Raw genomic sequence first — 19,667 nt, 5'->3', positions numbered from 1 at the left:
AAGCTTTTTGTGGTGCTGACAGTTGAGTGGAGAGGAGAATTACAAGAAGCAAATTGAGTCTAAGATACAAAGGAAAGAGAAGGGCAAGAGCTTGGGCACTCGAGGGACTGATACTGTTCAAAAAGAAATGTACTTATTACCTGACTTATGTAAGTGTAACTCCTCTGTACATCATTTTTACAATAAAAATAATTTTTTTGCCCGTCCTGGGCCTTGGACTCAAGGCCTGAGCACTGTCCCTGGCTTCTTTTTGCTCAAGGCTAGCACTCTACCACTTGAGCCACAGCACCACTTCTGGCTGTTTTCTATACATGTGGTGCTAGGGAAAAGAACCCAGGGCTTCATGTATACGAGGCAAGCACTCTTGCCACTAGGCCATATTCCCAGCCCCTAGAAATAATTTTTTTAAACCAGCTAATAATACTATATATATTTTGTATATCATTAAATCTTTAAAAGAAATTAAATAAATTTATTCTTGTTTAAAAAAAAACAGCTAAGATATGAAACCAACCTAAATGCCCTTCAGTAGATGAATGGATCAAGAAGATGTGGTATATATACACAATCAAACAGAACGGCATGCCCCATTCATAAGGAAATAGAAAGACTTGGAAAAAATTATATTAAGTGAAGTAAGCCAGACCCACAGAGAAGTAGGTTTCATTATTTCCTTCATTTGTAAGAACTAGAATATGTCTGTGATATTCTTGACAGGGGATCTCAATAACCCAATTGCTTTGTGCATAGGACCATATATAATGAAGCTTAACATGAACTCCAACATGTGAAAACAAGGGTTTTTATTATGTCCTGTATGTAGGGGTTTTTTGTTTTTCTTAGTTTTCTGTACCTTTTGTCATATATATATATATAAGATTATTCAATATGTGGAAGGGAAAAGGAATCACAGAAACAGCAAGACAAAGGATGAACCAATGCAACATCAATACTCAACTATGTGGGATATGAACCTTACAATGTGGGGGGAGGGGCATATGGAGGGGTAAGTGGGAAATAATGCGGGATGGGGTAACAATGATTAAAAACAAATGTACTCATTACATTACTTGTGTAACTGTAGCCCTCCCTGCTTATCACTTTTTCAATAAAAATATAATTTTTAAAAAATCAGGAGAAAAGAAAGAGAGAAAGAAGGAAAGGAAGGAAGGGAGGGAGGGAGGGAAAAAGGAGGGAAGAAAGGAAAGAAATGAGGAAGGAAGCAAGGAGAGAAAGAGGAGATTGGTCTGTAGGTGTCTAGGATAGAGGAACTTTGAGCTGATAAGGAGAGGAGTCTTAAGTAGTTTTACCGCGTCTTTTGCCATGTACTGCAAATCATTCTCAGATAAAGATTTGTATCCTTTATGATGACATCTTTTGAAATTGACTTCCTTGGGGATGGAGCTCTGTCTTTAAATGTTCTTCAAAGTCCCTAAAGGTGGAAACCAGAATTCCTGTCTATTTGGGATCAATGATATGCCAGGAAATGTATTGGGCTCTATGGTGGACACATCAAGCATAGCATTTAATAAGTAGAAGGAAAGTCACACAAGAAAGTGGCAAACCCACTCCACTGTGATCAGTGCTGCTCTGTTGGTTCAAACACAGGGACTATGCGAAGGTTTTTTGTAAATAGTATTTAAGCTGAGACAAGATTGATGAGAAAGAGTTCTCCAGCTGATGAGAAGGGAATGGAAGATTCAAAGATTGAAAAGGAATACTCAAAGGCCTAGAGTTGTTATGACCCTTCTACGAATTGGGATACATATGCTAGGATAGGAGCGAGGAGTGTTGTGGGTAGACAGAAAGGCAATATGAGAAAAGCCTAGCGAGTCAGAGCCAGGTTTACAGGCTCAAAGGTTTATGGAGATCACTGAAAGGATGGGCAGCAGGACAGTGACATTATCACTTTTGTGAGTTTGGGGAAAGGGGCTTTTTTTTTTTCAAAAATCAGATTTCTGGGTTCTAGCAAATAAAAAGTTTGGAATGATTTTGAAGATCAAAGTACAGAGATCAATTTTGTAGCTATGGTCACTTGTGTTCCAATTGCTCAGTGAGGTCACATGACCTCGCAAAAACAGTTACTGGATAATGTTCACGGAAGTTCTCTCAAAATCCAGAGAGAAGCCAAGCTTATGGGAAAGCCAGCACTTGTTCAAAGGCTATGGCTTGAGGGTTGAGAAACAAGGCTCTTCGCCATTGGCACAAGCAGGAAAGTTTCTCCCTGAAGTATTTCACATTTCAAACTTCCATGAAAGGCTGAGGAATCTTCCCATGGGTCCCCAAAGTATTACTTGGAACAGTAAAACACAAGACATTTGGCCTGTGACCAGACTTAAGCATGGGAGTTGAGCAGTTCATACATTGGGAAGTATTTTGTGAGCTAGGAGGAATTTGACCTTAAATCAAGTAGAAACAGGCAGTTCTTCCAATCTTATAGCTTGATTTATTGAACAGGGGAAATAAGCCTGGTGAAAGAGACAGATCTATTCCTAATGATTTAACCATTAATAAAGCCCTACTATAAATGGAACACAAGAGAGAAGGTAGCTTATCAGAGAGCAAAGGAACCTCCCCATTTGCCAAAATAGGTCAGTTGGGGACAAAGTTTTGTTGCCAGGCTGGTTGAGTTAATCAGAGATGACAGACCTTGGCAGAATAGAGAATAGATAAGAGGATTTCTTTCTCGATTCTTTTCTCAGAAGATGGCTATTTCCAATAGCATCCTGGAAGGAAAAGAACTGATAATATTTACCAAACCCTTTGGGTTTTCTGTTTTAAAATGTGTGTGTGTGTGTGTGTGTGTGTGTGTGTGTGTGTGTGTGTGCACTCTAGTAAAAGAAAAAAAAATCCCATGCTTCTCCTGGGGAGCTCCTCAGGCTGGATTATTCTTTTTCATCTCAAATTAATGAAACTTCAACCCCTGAGGAGAACGTTTTCCTTCCATTGGTTTGATTTTAATGATATGTTCTGCTTTTTTACTTGTTCTCAGAAATCAAGAGATACCAGGAAATCTACTGCATATGGGAAAAAGCTAAAAGGAGAAACACACTTTCAAATATATCCCTTAAATGCCACAATGTGGGTTCCCTTCTAGATTTGCTCTTTTTGGAGACTTGCTCCCTAATGACTCTAAGAAGGGAAGAAAACATTTTCCCCATGCTCAGCCTACCCCCTTGCTTGGATGTGCTGTGCTTTACAAGGTCTCTCTCTGTCTCTCTATTTAAAGCATAAGTAAAAGTGGCTTCATGTTTGGAAATGATCTTTCTAATCTTTCTAATCTCCCCAAAGATAAATAACACTTGGTGTCTCAAATACACGTAAGAAGGTGTGAGTGATGAGGATCCATGGAGATGAAAGAAAAGCAGGCATGAGTTACTGGTGTCCAGCCTTCTTCTGCCTCCTTTTAAGCCCAGATGGCTATTGTTTGGATTCCCATGGCAACTGGTAACTCAATATCTCTTGCCACAAGTCCTATCCTAAATACCGTATGGCTTTCCAAGAAGGCTTGGCTGGTTTCCATGTTTGGAGACTTTCAACAACCTTAATATTCAGCCAAGGAAACATTTTCCAAAGCAAGAAAGATTTCAGTCTGTTTATCAAGGGAGGATGTGAGAAACAGTTCAAGCAGCGTATCAGAACCACCCAGTGAGCTGAGGAAACCTACAAATCCCTAGGCCTCTCCCTCCCTGGGAGTTAACTGGTCAGAACTGATACTCAGGCGAGTCCAAGTAACTCTAATGTGGAGTCAGTTCTGAGAGTAATACACGTAAGTGCTCCACTATACCAGTGAGGAAAGTGAAGCACAGAGCAATCATGCGACTTCCTCCAATATGGGATAACTAGACAGTATGGCAGCCATGAGTCAATTCAGTCTATGTGATTCTTAACCATTATCTCATCTTGCTCTGGGACTAAGGCAACTACAATAAAAAAATAAATGATTCTCACTCAGAATCCAAGTCTGGACATCTTAATTATTCAAAATTGATTTCTGTTCTTCAGTCATAATATTTGAGTAAAGCCATAAAGCTGCCTATCATTCAGCCACATCTCTGTGAGCCATTGGTCCTAACTGTTTTGGACATGGAAAGTGTTCAAATTTAGAACTTCTTTTGTGATTTACTTCCACTACTTGGATATATATAAAAAGCATGCATGAATGAAGATGATCAAACCCAGGTTTTTGTCTCAAGGTGTTTTTAGAACTTGGTAGGGCCATTCTTAAAAGTATTTTCATAGAAGATAGAAAAAGTTATTTCCCTTCTCTCTTTCCAATCATTGCATCCAGAGATCTCTCTGCAGTCTTACAACTGCATGTAAGCCTAAAACAATCTCAGAAAGCTTAAAATGAAAGCTCAGTGGTAGGCTGTATTTGACCTTTGGGCCCTGATTTGCCAAGCTTCAGACTGTAACAGTGTGACCATTTAATAAACATTTATAGAAATTAATGTTGTATATCCACAGCGTTAAGCAACTAGTAGATAAGTCAATGCCATTGAGAGAATTTCTCATCCTTTGCATGAGATTGTCCCTGTGATTTGCAAAGCACATTTCACTTGCTTGGGAGCCATCCTATCTGTCTGGGATAATAATTATGAGTCATACAGCCTGAACTGATTCATAACTGTTACACTGTCCAGTTATGCCATGTTGGAGAAAGACTGGTCTGTGCCTCAGTTTTTTCACCTGTATAATAGAGCTCTTATATGTATTGCTCATTTGTGTCTCACAAGGTATGGTGCTCTGAATAGTGCCTGACCATTAGAAGCACAACAAGAATTCACAATTATTGAATCACGGATTCTTAGTATATCTGAATTGCAGAAAAAAGTCTGACCAGGCTTTTTCCTCTATATTTGAATACTATCTGTAAAACTATGAGGTGGGTGACAGGATACTCACAGGATTTTTAAATATCCTGACCTAAACAAACTAGGTTGATGACTGGATCAAGGTCAGTGGTTCTCAAAGTGAGATCACCCAACCACCACCCACAGAAATAGCAATAGCCCAGGAAACGGGACACAAATGCAAACTTTGAGACTCATCAGAGATCTGCTGAATCACTTGGAGATTAAAGGCCAGAAATCTGAGCTTTGGCAATCCCTCCAGATGATTGTAATGTACATAAAAGTTTGAGGACCACCATTTTATACGTATCTAAAAGGAGTTTCCAGCTGGGAATATGGCCTAGTGACAAGAGTGCTTACCTCATATACATGAAGCCCTAGGTTCGATTCCTCAGCACCACATATACTAAAAAAAAGCCAGAAGTGGCGCTGCGGCTCAAGTGGTAGAGTGCTAGCCTTGAGCAAAAGGAAGCCAGGGACAGTGCACAGGCCCTGAGTTCAAGGCCCAGGACTGGCAAAAAAAAAAAAAAAAAAAAAAAAAAAAAAAAGGATTTTTCTTCACAACCTCCCACAGGATGCTGTCCTTGGTGCTGCCCTATCCCCATTCTCCTCAAAGAGTCTCATTTAAACATAGGAAAAAGTTTGCCTCTCAAATTGGCAGGTTATGTATCCAAAGCCAGCCTGAAGAAACAGTGACACTATTCAATGCTACAATGTAAGCCTGCAATGAGTTCGGTAGGTTGGAAGGAAGCACCTGCCAAAATTCACAGAATTGTTTTGATTTTTAGTAGAGATAGATTTTTTTAACCTAACTCTAGTTTCTTGGTGTTTTAACTCCTACGCATTCTATGAAGTTGTCAGCAGTGATGAAGGTAACTTGGTCTGGTGGTCCCAGTGTGCACCATGGTAAAGGCTGCAGAATTATAGCAGGTAATGGAAGGCTGACTACAAAGCACAAGAACACGCCTTAGCTATCAATCTTTAGATTTCAGAACTTGACCCCTTAATGAGAAAGAATCCTACCCAGAAGATAACACTGAATCTGGAAGGCTCCAGAATCATCATGATGTCTTTGCATTTGTTATCTGGGCTTGTCTAGAGCATTATCAACTGTTCTGTCTTATCTGGACCATGAGCTCCTATCACAAGGAAGCCATGCTAGCCAGGGGATCGGAGACCAGCTGGGTTGGTAGGGTAGTAGCTGGTGGTTTGCCTGCTCCTGGCAACAGAACATATAATTGGGCCATAATTGGATTGGATTGGATTTGGCTCAGAATGGTGCCCAAGCTGTCTCCTGACAGATAAGAAGCAGTGAACTTTGTATGTGATTCTACAGGGAGTCCACAACACCATTTCTTGGCTGTTGGTGATGATGGAGAGCTTTCCAGAAGAGTTGACCTTTAGCATGGGGGTATGGGGAGCAGGATGAACAGCAGTTTTCCCCAGATCCATTTATTCTAAAATTAAAGACATTTCAGCATCATTTTCATAACCATGGAACAAATATGTCTTAAATAGTATGCATGTAATGTCTTCGCATGTTTGTATGTGTAGAAAGACTACATTTCAGTATAACTTTTTTAAATTAAGCAGCAGAACTTGGGTGTATCTCAGTGGCAGAGCACTTTCTAACATGTGCAAGACCCTGGGATTGATTCTCAGGACATTTAAAAAATTATAATTAGGCAGTAAGAAAACAATGGAGGTAGAAATTAAGATAATACATTTTCTGTTAAGTATATCTATAAATAGAAATAGGTAGATATTTTTCCAGGTTGGTGAATAAAATCCTTGTGGGTATAAGCAGAATCATTATCAAGCCAGTTCTGACCCTCCTTGGCACTAGTTGCAAACTAGGCAGTGGTCCTACCTTATTGCTTAAAAGGGATTTCACCTACTTTTTACAGATAGACTTCAATAGACTTCAAATCCATTTCCTCTAGAGAATGATGACAAGACTTGCCCCCAGTCTTTCACTGTATGTGAAGTTGAATGTCACACACAAACCAACTGCAAATTCTATCCCTGCCCTACCTAGCTCACAGAACTGTTGAGCAGCCTGAAAGAGAATGAACCCGGAAGTCATTTCGAATATTAATGGTATTTCTATCTTTAACCTCTGGCTACAAGATGTGGTTTTGTTTTCTTCCACAAAATCCCTAAGGAATCTCCGTTGCTTTTTTATCTAGCTCACAATGCCCCTTTAAGCAGCCATTTCATACAGTCTCCCAGCTGCCAGGTTAGTTTGTATTTATTAACAACAACCTGCCTGTTTCACTCTTATTACAAAGGACATGTCTCTCAATTGTGAGGCATATCAAAAAGAGGGATAAAATGCTCCTGTGGTATTTGAATAATTGGAAACTGGATGTGAATGAGCATACCTAGGACAAGACGTCATATTGAAGACACCCAGGGCACTTCTGCATGTTCAGACTGGCACGGCTCTTGGGTTCCCATCCCCCCCAGGCCAGACTCCAATAACATCTGTGTGAAAGATTAATAAATGGGTAGGATGACTCCTTCTGGTTGTCAAGCCCATCTGAAATGCTCAAATAAAAGATGTACAAATTTGCTTTTTCCTTGAGATTGGGGAAGCTCAGCTCTACAAGTGTTTCTTAAACGGATTCTCTTCGGAGAACAATCCAAGATTATAAGCTATTTCCTAGTTTAAAAAAATGGGGAAAGAAGAAAATCCTGTAAAGTCTCCAAAGCAAAATGAAAGTGCTCAGGTAAAAATGCTTGTAATGTGGCTGTCTTGAAATAACGGGGGCTCTGGAAAGCAGCACTGCTGCAGGTTTTGAAAACTGGAGCTGCAGTGCCTCCTCCAGGAGAAACAGGACATGTGCAGGTTAGAACTAATCTCACCATCCACACAAGCTTTGGCCCTTTAAGGGAGGTGCTGCCAGATAATGCTTGCAAGCCACGGGTTTTCATTTTCAGTGCACTTTCTTCCTATTGCCTAGGGAAAAATACTGAGGTACTCCTTAGAGAGTATTTCATTTCAAAACCAACCAATTCCTGATCTTTGAAGCAAGTGGCAAAGGGTAGAAGAATTGCAGGTACTGCAAAGGGGAAAAAATACCTTCTAGTTCATACCTGGTATACCATCTGAGTCACCTAAATGGTCTCTCTCTCAAGACTAATATTTTTGCTACTAATAATAGATTTGGTTCAGAGTGGTTAAGAGGCCGAACGTTGCTGAGTTCCCATTATGTCACAGAGTTAGAAGTGGAGTGCAGCTAAGTCCCACTCTTTCCAGCACATCCTATGCCCAGTGGTAGTTGACAGGTGGGTAAATCTTGAAGCAGAAGGCCTATCAATGCCAGCTTACACAGTCCAAGCTGACTCTGCTGTTATCACCCCACTCCCTCCTGCAGCCACTCAGGAGGCTGAGATCGGAGGATCTTGACTGAATGCCAGCCAGGGAAGAAAGTCTGTGAGACTTATCTCCAATTAACCACCTGAAAGCTGGAAGTGGAGCTGTGGCTCAAGTGGTAGAGCACTAGCCTTCTTGCACTGAAGAGCTCAGGGACAGGGCCCAGGCCCAGAGTTCAAGCCCCACAACCAAAAACAAATCAAAACAAAACAAAAACAGGGGCATGGATACTAATCTTAATTCACTTGCTCCTGGGACTCAAATTATACTGCTAATAGGTAACTCTCCTTAAATTAAATTCTTTCCAGTATGAACATTCAATCATTATTAAGCACTGGTATTATTAACTATTAATGGTATCAGTAGCTACGACTATATGGAGAACTCTCTACACACTATGTAGCTCAATGAGTCTCAACCTTGTCACCATTGGACTTTACTGTGGGGATGACCTGTGCATTTCAGGGTGGTTATGGCATTCCTAGCCTGGACTTTCCACATGCCAATAGTACTCAACCTAAGTTGTGACAGCCATAGCTGTCATAAAACATTACTAAGCGTCCTTTTAGGATAAGGATCAGAATATTCCTCCTGTGAAGCAGGTTTTATCTTTTTTCTTTTCTTTCTTTATTTTTGTTGGTTGTGGAGCTTAAACTCTGGGCTTGGGAGCTATCCCTACACACTTTTTGCTCAAGGCTACACTCTACTACTTGGAGACACAGTGCCACTTCTGGTTTTCTGGTGGTTAATTAAAGATAATATTCTTACAGGGAATTTCAGCCCAGGCTAGCATTGAACCCTGATCCTCAGATCTCAACCTTCTGAGTAGCTAGGACTACAGGTGTGAGCTACCGGCACCCAGCTGTTTTCCCATCTTAAGAAACTGAAATCAAGGGATTCTGTAAGTCATATAGCAGAGAATACCAAAGCAGGGCTTCAGTCCCCTCTCTGCAACATTTCTTTCAGTGGAATACCTATCTACCAACACCCTATCAACTCTTCCTTTGTCACCTCCATCCTCTTCACTTCTGCTCCAGCCTATATGTGCTAATGTCCCCCTCACCTCCTCACCAACTTAATGGATGCTGTCTTATCATCTACTTTGAATGTAATTGTGCTTGGCAAAGTGAGTACACTTAATAAATGAGCAGATCCATTCTAGAACTTTAATTTTGTTTGTGTGCACTGTGAAGTAAAAGAATTCAGCCAAACTAAACTGAATTGGAACACGTGGTTGTTCAAACATTCAGGAGTTAAGAAACCTGTTTGATAAGTTTTCAGGAACTGATTGTTGTCTCTGGAACTAAAGGGCAGCTATGGTTCCTATCATTTGGATCCACAACTTAGGGTGAGACAAGAGTTAGGCAATAAAATTGTTAAAGATTCAGTTGTGAAATGCTGGAGGGGGTGCGGGGAAAGAGGAACCCTTCTCCATTGTTGGTGGGAGTGCAAATTAGTACAACCACTTTGGAGAACAGTATGGGGGTTCCTCAAAAAGCTCAACATAGACCTACCCTATGACCCAGCCATACCACTCCTAGGCATCTATCCTGAACAACAGGTCCCAAGATATCATAAAGACATTTGCACATCCATGTTTATCGCTGCACAATTCACAATAGCCAAAATATGGAAACAACCCAGATGCCCCACTACAAATGAATGGATCCAAAAAATGTGGTACGTGTACACAATGGAATACTACATAGCAATTAGAAATGATAAAGTATTGGTATTCGCAGGGAAATGGTCAGAACTTGAACAAATAATGTTGAGTGAGACAAGCTGAGAACACAGAGAACAAAGGGGCATGATCTCCTTGATATATGACTGTTAGGGTGGGGGGAGGGACAGTAGAGACCAGGTCTGCAAAACAAAAAACTCCTTTTCAAATGGTATTTCCACATTTGGGTCATCAACTTTACATTATATATCTAAAACCAAACAACTACTAAACATAAAAAGGTCTAGAATAACCTATCAGTGAATCACAATAGCTCAACAGCTATGTACACATGATCATATAAGACAAGGATAAGCAAAAACAACTCCAAGAGAAGGACACAGGAGGATTCTACTGTTGACATTATCTTTAAAGTTCTAGGTTAATTTCCTGTGGCATACCCTACGTGGTTACTGTATATGATTTTGGTACACTGGATATTGTATGTATGCCTACCTGATCTAGGGAATGGAAAGAAAAATGAGGGTGTAAGATATCACAAGAAATGTACTCACTGCCCTATTATGTAACTGTACCCCCTTTGCACAACACCTTGTCAATAAAATTCAATTAAAAATGAAGATTCAGTTGTGCCTACTCTGTCAGGGCAGGCTTGTGGGGCAGAAGGAAGTACTGATGTCCTTCCTAGAGTCTCTGGCAATAGAGATGCTTGCTTTTGGCTGTTTTTCTAGCTATCCAGAGGAATTGGTGTGAGCAGCATTTGTGCCACCTGCCTGGACAAAAGAGATTCCAATCTGTTAGCTTCTTCATCAAAATTTCTCCCAGTGAGAAGCCAATTGACTCTCTCACCTGGGATTAAACCAGCCACCACCCCACCATCTGCATAAAGTCCTAAGCCAGAGGGTGTGGAATAATCAGTTCATGGGCAAGGAAGAGAAGCAAGGAAGCCCAAGTTGAATTTGCATGTCTTGATTTGCTCCTCGTGATCCCTTCTTCTCAAATGTCACAGCATGTGCAGGAAGATGAAACGAGCAGCCTTGTCACGATGCAGCCCAGCCTGATTAGGCAGCCTGGAATTCACTTCCCCAGTTTTCTGCGTGGGCTGCTTACAGCGTGAGGGGGAAAGAGAGAAAAGACTTCATGACACAGAGATTGCTGCACCATAAATGACACAGACATGCTTGACAAAGCCCTTGCTCATCCTGCAGTTGTGTTAGTACAGGACATGCACAACCTACGGTGTCCTTCCAGGGCTATCAATGGGAGCTGCTCTCCTGTCCTCTCCGTTCTTCTCGCCTCTCTTCTTTCCATCTCTTTACCTGTCCTTCCATCTCGCTCTTCCTTTCATGCATTCTCTGATATTAATGAGCATTATTAACCTTTCCTCTTTTTTTCCAAGACTTTTAAGGAGAGAAAATTCTTTGTACTTCCATGTGGTGTTTTAACCCATTGAACTTTGAAGTGGGTGCTCTGGCTCCTATTTGAACCCTCAATGGCTGACATACTCACGTAGTATTTCTGTGAATCCTTTATGCTTAATACAAAGCTGGCTGACCAATCGAATGGATGAGTGAAACAATCAAACAAAGAAGTAAATAAGCCAGCATGGGAAAATTGTATTTTGGTGTTCCTTTTGTGGACCCTAGCCTCTGGAGTTTCTTCAGCCTGTGCCTATTTTATTTACTCATTTTATTTACAACATGGTGAAATATTTGTAAGGACTCACACTAAAAGGGCATTTTTAAAGAATATAGTGTGTAGTAGTGATTAAGAAGATTGGCTGTGGAGCATGATAGATATTTGTATGTCATTTCACCCTGTCACTTAGAAATTGGGTGACTTGGGTCAAGCTGCATAAGCTGTCTTTGCCTTCATTCTTCTCATGGTAACAATAAAAATGACATCAATATTGATGATGATAATTATTCTCAACTCGTGTGTGTATGTGTGTGCGCGTGCATGTGTGCACACGTATGTACTGGGGCTTGAGCTCAGGGTCTCATGCTGTCTCTTAGTGTCTTCACTCAGGCTGGTGCTCTGTCACTGGAGCCATCCCTCCACTTCTGGTTAATTGGAGGTAAGGCTCTCATGAATTTGTCTGCCTGGGCTGGCTTCAAACCTTGATCCTCAGATCTCAGCATCCTGAATAGCTAGGGTTAAGACATGAGTCACCAGCACCCAGCTCTAAACATTACTCTTTTTTTTTTTTTTTTTTTTTTTTGGCCAGTCCTGGGCCTTGGACTCAGGGCCTGAGCACTGTCCCTGGCTTCTTTTTTGCTCAAGGCTAGCACTCTGCCACTTGAGCCACAGCGCCGCTTCTGGCCGTTTTCTGTATATGTGGTGCTAGGGAATCGAACCTAGGGCCTCGTGTATCCGAGGCAGGCACTCTTGCCACTAGGCTATATCCCCAGCCCTAAACATTACTCTTTTAAAATATTTGGTGAGCCACTGGTCTAGCCTACTGCTTTCTGATATAATTGAGAAAAAAACATATCCTAAAGCAAGTACTTGGGTTTGAGGCTTAATACTATAATTCAGGGATAGTCGTTATATCCTATAGATATGTTCATTTACTAACTGATTGGGGTGTTTGTTTTCATTTCTTTATTGCCAAAGTGATGTACAGAGGGGTTACAGTTTACTCACTGCCTAACTGATTGTTTTACAAACAAAATTGTAGTTGAGTCCTTTATTCTTTTCATTTATTTATCTATCTATTTATTTATTTATTTATTTGTCCAGTCCTGGGGCTTGAACTCAGGGCCTGAGCACTGTCCCTTGCTTCTTTTTGCTCAAGGCTAGCACTCTGCCACTTGAGCCACAGCGCCACTTCTGGCCTTTTCTTTCTATGTATGTGATGCTGAGGAATCGAACCCAGGGCTTCATGTATACGAGGCAAGCACTCTACCACTAGGCTATACTCCCAGCCCCGAGTCCTTTATTCGTAAGTCTCTAGTTACTGTATAAATATATATAAAGCAAATAGGTAACAGGGTATTAATTATTGTATTTTTTCTTTATTATCATCTTAATTTTTGTAAAAATGAACTTCATAGATTTCTTGGAGAGTAAAGGTTCCAGCAAGCTGAACCAGACATTAAACTTTCAAGCAGACATATCAATATCAGTATTACTCATTCTCAGCACCATTGATATCTGGGGCTAGCTCATTCTCTGTTGTAGGAGAATGTCCTAGGCATTGTAGGCTGTTTAACAACATCCTTGCCTTCTCCACCAGATGACAGTAGCAATTTACCCTTACCACACTTGTGACAACCTAAACTTTCTCCAGACATTGTCAAATGTCCCTTATGGGGCAAAAATCCAAATAAACTCCCGTATGTTGAGTGAAAAGCCACTGAGTGGAAAAAAAATCATTCCATTATTTGGGGATCAGGGCACATGGTGGTTATAACTCTCCCTTGGCCCATAGAAATTGACATGCTAGTGTACATGTATCTGTAGAATTGTGTCCTGACTCACCTCTGCCTTCCATCAAGCTGGCCAGAGCTGATGTATTCTCTAGTCTCATCTGCTCCCTAAATGATCTCTCACCAAATCTAACTACATCCTGAGAATCCACAGCCCAGATCCTCTACAGGTATGTTTTGACAAGTGATACAGGTAACTTCTGTGACGTTGCTGTGAAGAGACCTTCAAGCAATAGTGACAGCTCAAAGCCTCCTTGTGATCACTCTGAAGAGCTCTTTACACCCACATAGGCTGGTACCAAGGCCTAGATCAAGTTGCCAGGGAAGAAAGCAAATGAGAAAAATCTTAATGTAGTTCAGAAGCAAATGCAGAACTTGTATGTCTCCTAACCAAGTGAAGAACAGGAAAAAGAGCATTACGATTGAAAAGAAATACAGCTTCATTAGAGAGTGAAAATTTTCAGCCTCCAACCATTTCCTTCTGAGAAAGTAAATAGAGCTTGTGTAATTGGGTCAAAGCAGAGAACATGTCAAAATTGAGGACAAAAAAAATTCCAGTAAACCACAGGGAAGACATTGAGAGAACCTTTTGGGTTTTGGTTTTCTTTTTAGGTCTAGTTGTATACAAATCAGTAAGTCAGTCCTAGGTCATTTGGCAGAGAAAAAAGGTTATGAAATCATGATAATTCAGAGATTATGGGAAATAAATCATCTTAGTACTGACGGCTGCAAAGCAACATGAAAAGCATTCTCTTTTTTGCCAGTCCTGGGCCTTGGACTCAGGGCCTGAGCACTGTCCCTGGCTTCTTCCCGCTCAAGGCTAGCACTCTGCCACTTGAGCCACAGCGCCGCTTCTGGCCGTTTTCTGTATATGTGGTGCTGGGGAATCGAACCTAGGGCCTCGTGTATCCGAGGCAGGCACTCTTGCCACTAGGCTATATCCCCAGCCCATGAAAAGCATTCTTGATCACATGTACAGTGGACAAGGCAAGATACAAAACTGTACAAGCCAGGCACTAGTGGCTCACACCTGTAATCCTAGTTACTCAGGAGAATGAGATCTGAGGATCACGGTTCAAAGCTAGCCCGAGCAGGAAAGTCCATGAGACTCCTATCTCCAAAAAGCTGGAAATTGAACTTTGGCTCACTGTCGTAGAGTGCTAGTGTTGAGCACCAAAGCTCAGGGACAGTGCCCAGGCCTTGAGTTCAAGCCCCAGGGATGGCACCAAAAATAAAAAAATAAAAATTATATAAATATTGTAAATGGTGCTGTCAGGGGGAAAAAGTAGTTTAAAGAGATCTGATCTCATGAACTGAGTCATGGGTAATGACTGTTGTGCTTAGATATACTTCTCTCGAAACATCTTAATCCTTCAAAACTACCCTATACATTTCTGCTTCTTATGAAATGAGAAAACATACAGCTCAAAGTTGTAAATATAGAGAGAAATGAGATTAAATTTCCATACTTAGCATCCTGTTTCTATTGTATCCCATGTGTAAATGCAGAGGAAAAGACTTGAAAAGGGTATATCAGAATGAGTATTACACTAAGATAATGTTCTTCTGGATAACTATTTTTATTATTTTCCAGTTTCTGTTACATTGTTATAATTTCCTCTTATACAAATAAATTATTATTATGCCTTACCATTTGACAGGGATGATATTTCCATTCACAAATTTAATCTAAAGTTTACAGTGAGATGATAAAATGGCATGTTCCCCAAATATAGAGTTGCTAATATTGATTGACTGGTCAGTTGGTTCATAATTTGCAATCTTACTTTTTAATATTTTACATATAGCATTCTAAGCACTACTTTCCATAAGTTTTGCTATATTTTTTCTCACTAATCTCCAAGTATTTTCTAATTTCCCTTGTGATTTTCTTGTTGACTCATTAGTTATTGAGGAATGTGTTGTTGGAGTTCATCTCATTCAATCCTTGTAAATGTATCGAACCTTTTTCTCTGTCCCAAAATGTGGTGTGTCCTGGGTGATAACTATTCCTTGTGCACTTGAGAAGGACATGTGTTTTGTTACTGGACAGTTTCTATAAGTATTTATTAGGTATAGTTGGTTTATCATGTTGGCCAAATCTTCCATTTCTTTGTTGATCTTCTGTCTAGTTATTCCAGACAATACCAAAGATGTGATATGGAAATCCTCAATGATGATTGTTGGATTGTCTATTTCTCCCTTCAATTCTGACAGGTTTTTCTTCTTGTACTTTGGGGATCTGTTATTGAGTACAAATGCACTTCTTATCAAGTATCTGGGTATATCAATTGGTCCTCTTGCCAACACTCTCAAAATTAGTCCTTGAATCAGCAAGAAGTTGCATAATGTTTAACATTTAATAGCAATGAGTACCTTCTGTTCTCCTCTGTCAGAGATGACATCCCTGGATGGCTGCTTGGCAAATATATCTTATCTTAAATATTCTTTGAAAAATAAAGCCAAGTGCTTCAAAATTAAATTTCCTTCTGTTCTTCCACATTTTTCTCCTCTTTTGAGCAAAAGAGCCAAACTTGATATTTTCCCTAATTGTTCAGATTCTCAGAAGACTATAAAGTCAAAAAACTAATGAACTAAAAGACAAATTTCTGAAGCCCCTATCAGTTATTGTCAACAATGCTTGTTAACGAAGATAACCTTGATTTTAAGTGATAACCTCCCTAAGAATACAAAGATTTAGAAGATTTACATTTCTAGGGGACAACAGACTTGCTATAGTCAGGCTACCAGTAGCATCCTATATACATGCCTCGTGTGCTTAGTGTGTACCAGTGTATGCCAGAAGATAGGAAGAAAATATGTCAAAAAGACATAAGCACGAAAACCAGCATATTGCAAATTAGTAAATATTGTGACATCATAAGTAGAGGATACTATAAGAGAGGGAGAGTACTATTGGACACTGTATGTTTGAGTGTTCCTCAATTCATATGTTCAAGTCCTAGACCCCAATGTGATGGTGTTAGGAATAATTGGGTTTAGACAACATCATGAGGATGGGGCCCCATGGTGCAGTAGAGGAAAGTTCATCAAAGAATCCTCCTTCTACTCTCTACCAAGAGAAGAGAGCTGTCTGTATGCAGAAACAGGGCCCTCCAGATCATGCCCATGCTGCCATCCTCATCTTGAACTTTCAGCCTCAAGAACTGTGAGAAACAAATGTCTGTTGTTTATCTCCCCCCGCCCAGGCCAGTCTATGGTATACTCTTCAATTCTTTCTTTCTTTTTATCTCAGTCCTGGGGCTTGAACTCAGGGCCTGGACACTGTTCCTGAGCTTGTGCACTCAAGGCTAGTGTTCTACCACTTGAGCCACAACTCTACTTCCAGATGTTTTGATGGTTAATTGGAGGACTTTGTGTCCAGGTTTGCTACAAACTACAATCCTTAGATCTCAGTCTTCTGAGTGGCTAAGATTACAGGTGTGAGTCATTGGTGTCCAGCTCATCAGTTCTTAATAGCAAATGAAATTAATTCTACTAGTTGTCACTCTTACCCATGACCAGAAGCTACTGAATTACTAAAATTCACTATACTTTGTCCTTTTTTGCCAGTCCTGGGCCTTGAAGTCAGGGCCTGGATGATGTCCTTAAGATTTTATGTTCTAGGCTAGTGCTCTACCACTTGAGCCACAGATCCATTTCTGGCTTTCTTTTTTTTTTGGGTGCTTAATTAGAGATAAGCATCTCATAGACTTTCTTGCCTAGGCTGGCTTCAAACCACAATCCTCATATCTCAGCCTCCTGAGCAGCTAGGATTATAGGTGTGAGCCACTGGCACTTGGCAAAGTTTGTATTTTTTTACTTCAATGAAATATCTGCTGATGGATAAATGGATGAAAAAAACATGACATAAATGAAAAATGGAATAGCACTCAAACATGAAAAGAAGAAAATTGTGACACATACAACAAAATGATGAAAATAAAGGACTTTATGTTAAGTGAAATCGCCCAGGCACAGAAGGACAAATAACATACGTTCTTACTCATATGAGGAAGCTAAAAAGTAATTTCAGCCACACATTGTGGTGCGCCTATAATAATCCATTGTGGTGCACAATGTGTGGCGCACGTGTAATCCAAGGAGGCTGAGGCAGCTGGATTGTAAACTGTAGGTTAGCCTGGGCTGTATAGCAAATCATGCTTCAAAAACAAAAACCTTAAAAAGTTGATTTCATGGAAATAGAGAGTAGAATTGTGGTCATTAGAGATTAAGGAGGAGAGGAGAAAGGGAGAATGGATGTAAATTGGATAACAGATAGCAAAGGGAAGTTACAGGAATAATGAGTTTTGGTATTGTACAGCACAGTAGATTGACTATAGTTCACAACAATTTATTATGTATGTCATAAAGAGTTGAAAGTTTCAAATGCAAAGAAAATAAGCATGTAAGAAGAGGGAAATGCTAATTATCCTGATTTCATCACTACATATTGTATATATGTATCAAATGATCACACTGTACCCCATAAAGTATATCTTATGAGACAATTTAAGCAATGACAAACCATAGAAATGTTTTACATTTCTCAGAGACCCTAGTTTAGTTGTGAAGAAGGTTTGTCCACCCCACGACTCATGATAAGGCTGCAAGGTCCAACACCAAGGAAATGAATTCCTGTAACTTCAGAATAAAGATTTCTTTCTAGAACTTCATCAGTCTCAGGGCATTCAATGGCTTCTATCTTGATGTCCTTTTGCATAGCTGTAGAATTATTTCTAGGTTTTTCACCTTTGTGAATCATTTCTTTTTCTTGGAATTGTTGCATTGTTACCATTTTAATACTGATTTTGTTCCTCTCCAATGCTTTGTTATCACTGAGCTCTTTCACCACTGGAAAAAGAAAAGAGACAGTGTGGGCAAGTTGTGGGCTCTTATTTTCTTCCACCCAGAAAGTTTCAAGTGTATTACCTTCACCTAGAAGAATGGTTAGGTCTCAACAGGCTGCTCTATTATCCGCACATGTCACTGAGCCTCGCTTTAAAGCATTCCCTTCCCCACTGCCCCTAAACAGCACAGGTCCCTCCTCTCCTAAGTCACAACGACATTCACTTGTTAGTGAGTCAGGAAGAGCTGTCAGGAATGAGCTGCCATCTCATCACTGAATTAATTATCTGCCCTTTGAAGTATTTTATCTTTACAACTAGACTTAGGGAATTCTGAGGGCCAGGACTAAGTTTTAAACCTATATTTCTTAGTACAAAAAAAAAAGAAAGCACCCAAGGAACATAAAGTGGTTATAAGGGTCCTTTACTCAGGACCTGTAGCCCGTTGATAGGGGGAAGACATGGATACATCTCTTTGGACACCAGCCTTTTTAGAAGTTCTCCGTGTTCCCAGACTAGGTCCATAATGCGTGTGCTGGCATCCCCTGTAAATCTAATGAAATACACTCGTGGTGGCTTAAGGCATGAACCTGAGATCCTTGGTGTTGCAGCAAACGATCAGGTCTGAGAAGATTAGAGGACATCTGCTTTTTGGACTTTTGCTGTTGATTCTTTAGTTACCCATGGGACCACCTTTCAAGCTCATCCAGCAGAACCATGAATTAGATGGCTGAACAATCTACTTTCCCTACCCATGCCCGTGTTAGCCTAGTTTGGAGCTCCATCTGAGATATTCCCATGTCTCTTGGATGTAGTGTATATTATCTCATTGTTGTCTGGACTCATTCTTGATTGGGTCCAAGTCCTAAGTATTTTTCCACCAACTGTGATTTCTGATCCCTAATAGGCTAGTCATTGACGTCTCTGACCCCAGTGCTATAATATTTTCATAGATTTCCATGAACGATGCTAGTCATGACACAGAGCATGAAAAGATTCTGAAATATCACTTAAAAGGAGGGACTGATATTGGCTGGAAGGAGAGGCTGCTCTGTCTTCACATGTCTAAAAATAGTATAATAGGTATAATGTTTGCTCTAAGCCTTGAGTCACGTGGATTTCAGTATTTGAAACTCTGGATGTCATACATTCAATCTTTAACCAATGATCTGTTTGACCAAGTAGTTGGATACTACTGGGTAAGGATGAATGACCACAAAAATGGTGGCTCCAGGAGGAAGTTGGTAGCCCAAGTAAGGGGTTAATGACAGCTGGTCTAACATGTGTGTTGTTTGAGTTCAACTAAATCAATCAATGATAAGAACTAGTCTCATCTATGACTGCAGACCATAACCAGGAAACTTTCAAAATCTCCTATTTGCAGACCAGATGATTGCAAAGCAAACAAGCACACCACCTGTTCTCCAGAGATATAGAACATCCATTGGCTTAAAGGTAAAGATTATACTCATT

General features: G+C 40.3%; 1 protein-coding gene across 2 annotated transcripts in view; it reads right to left on the bottom strand.

The window, feature by feature from the left end:
• Positions 1–19,667, bottom strand: part of Smpx (small muscle protein X-linked) — a 56,141-nt gene that overhangs the window by 10,134 nt on the left and 26,340 nt on the right. Inside the window, exon 5 of one of the 2 annotated variants that reach the window (XM_048336105.1) lies at positions 17,686–18,201. The exons of the other annotated variant lie outside the window; for it this stretch is intronic. The gene's annotated coding sequence lies outside the window, so the exon portion shown is untranslated. Of the gene's footprint in view, positions 1–17,685; positions 18,202–19,667 lie in introns of those variants that run through there. 2 annotated transcript variants of the gene reach the window in all.

This window comes from Perognathus longimembris, chromosome 28 (assembly GCF_023159225.1).
Source record: "Perognathus longimembris pacificus isolate PPM17 chromosome 28, ASM2315922v1, whole genome shotgun sequence".
NCBI lineage: Eukaryota > Metazoa > Chordata > Mammalia > Rodentia > Heteromyidae > Perognathus > Perognathus longimembris.
This window is presented reverse-complemented; position numbering and strand designations above follow the sequence as displayed.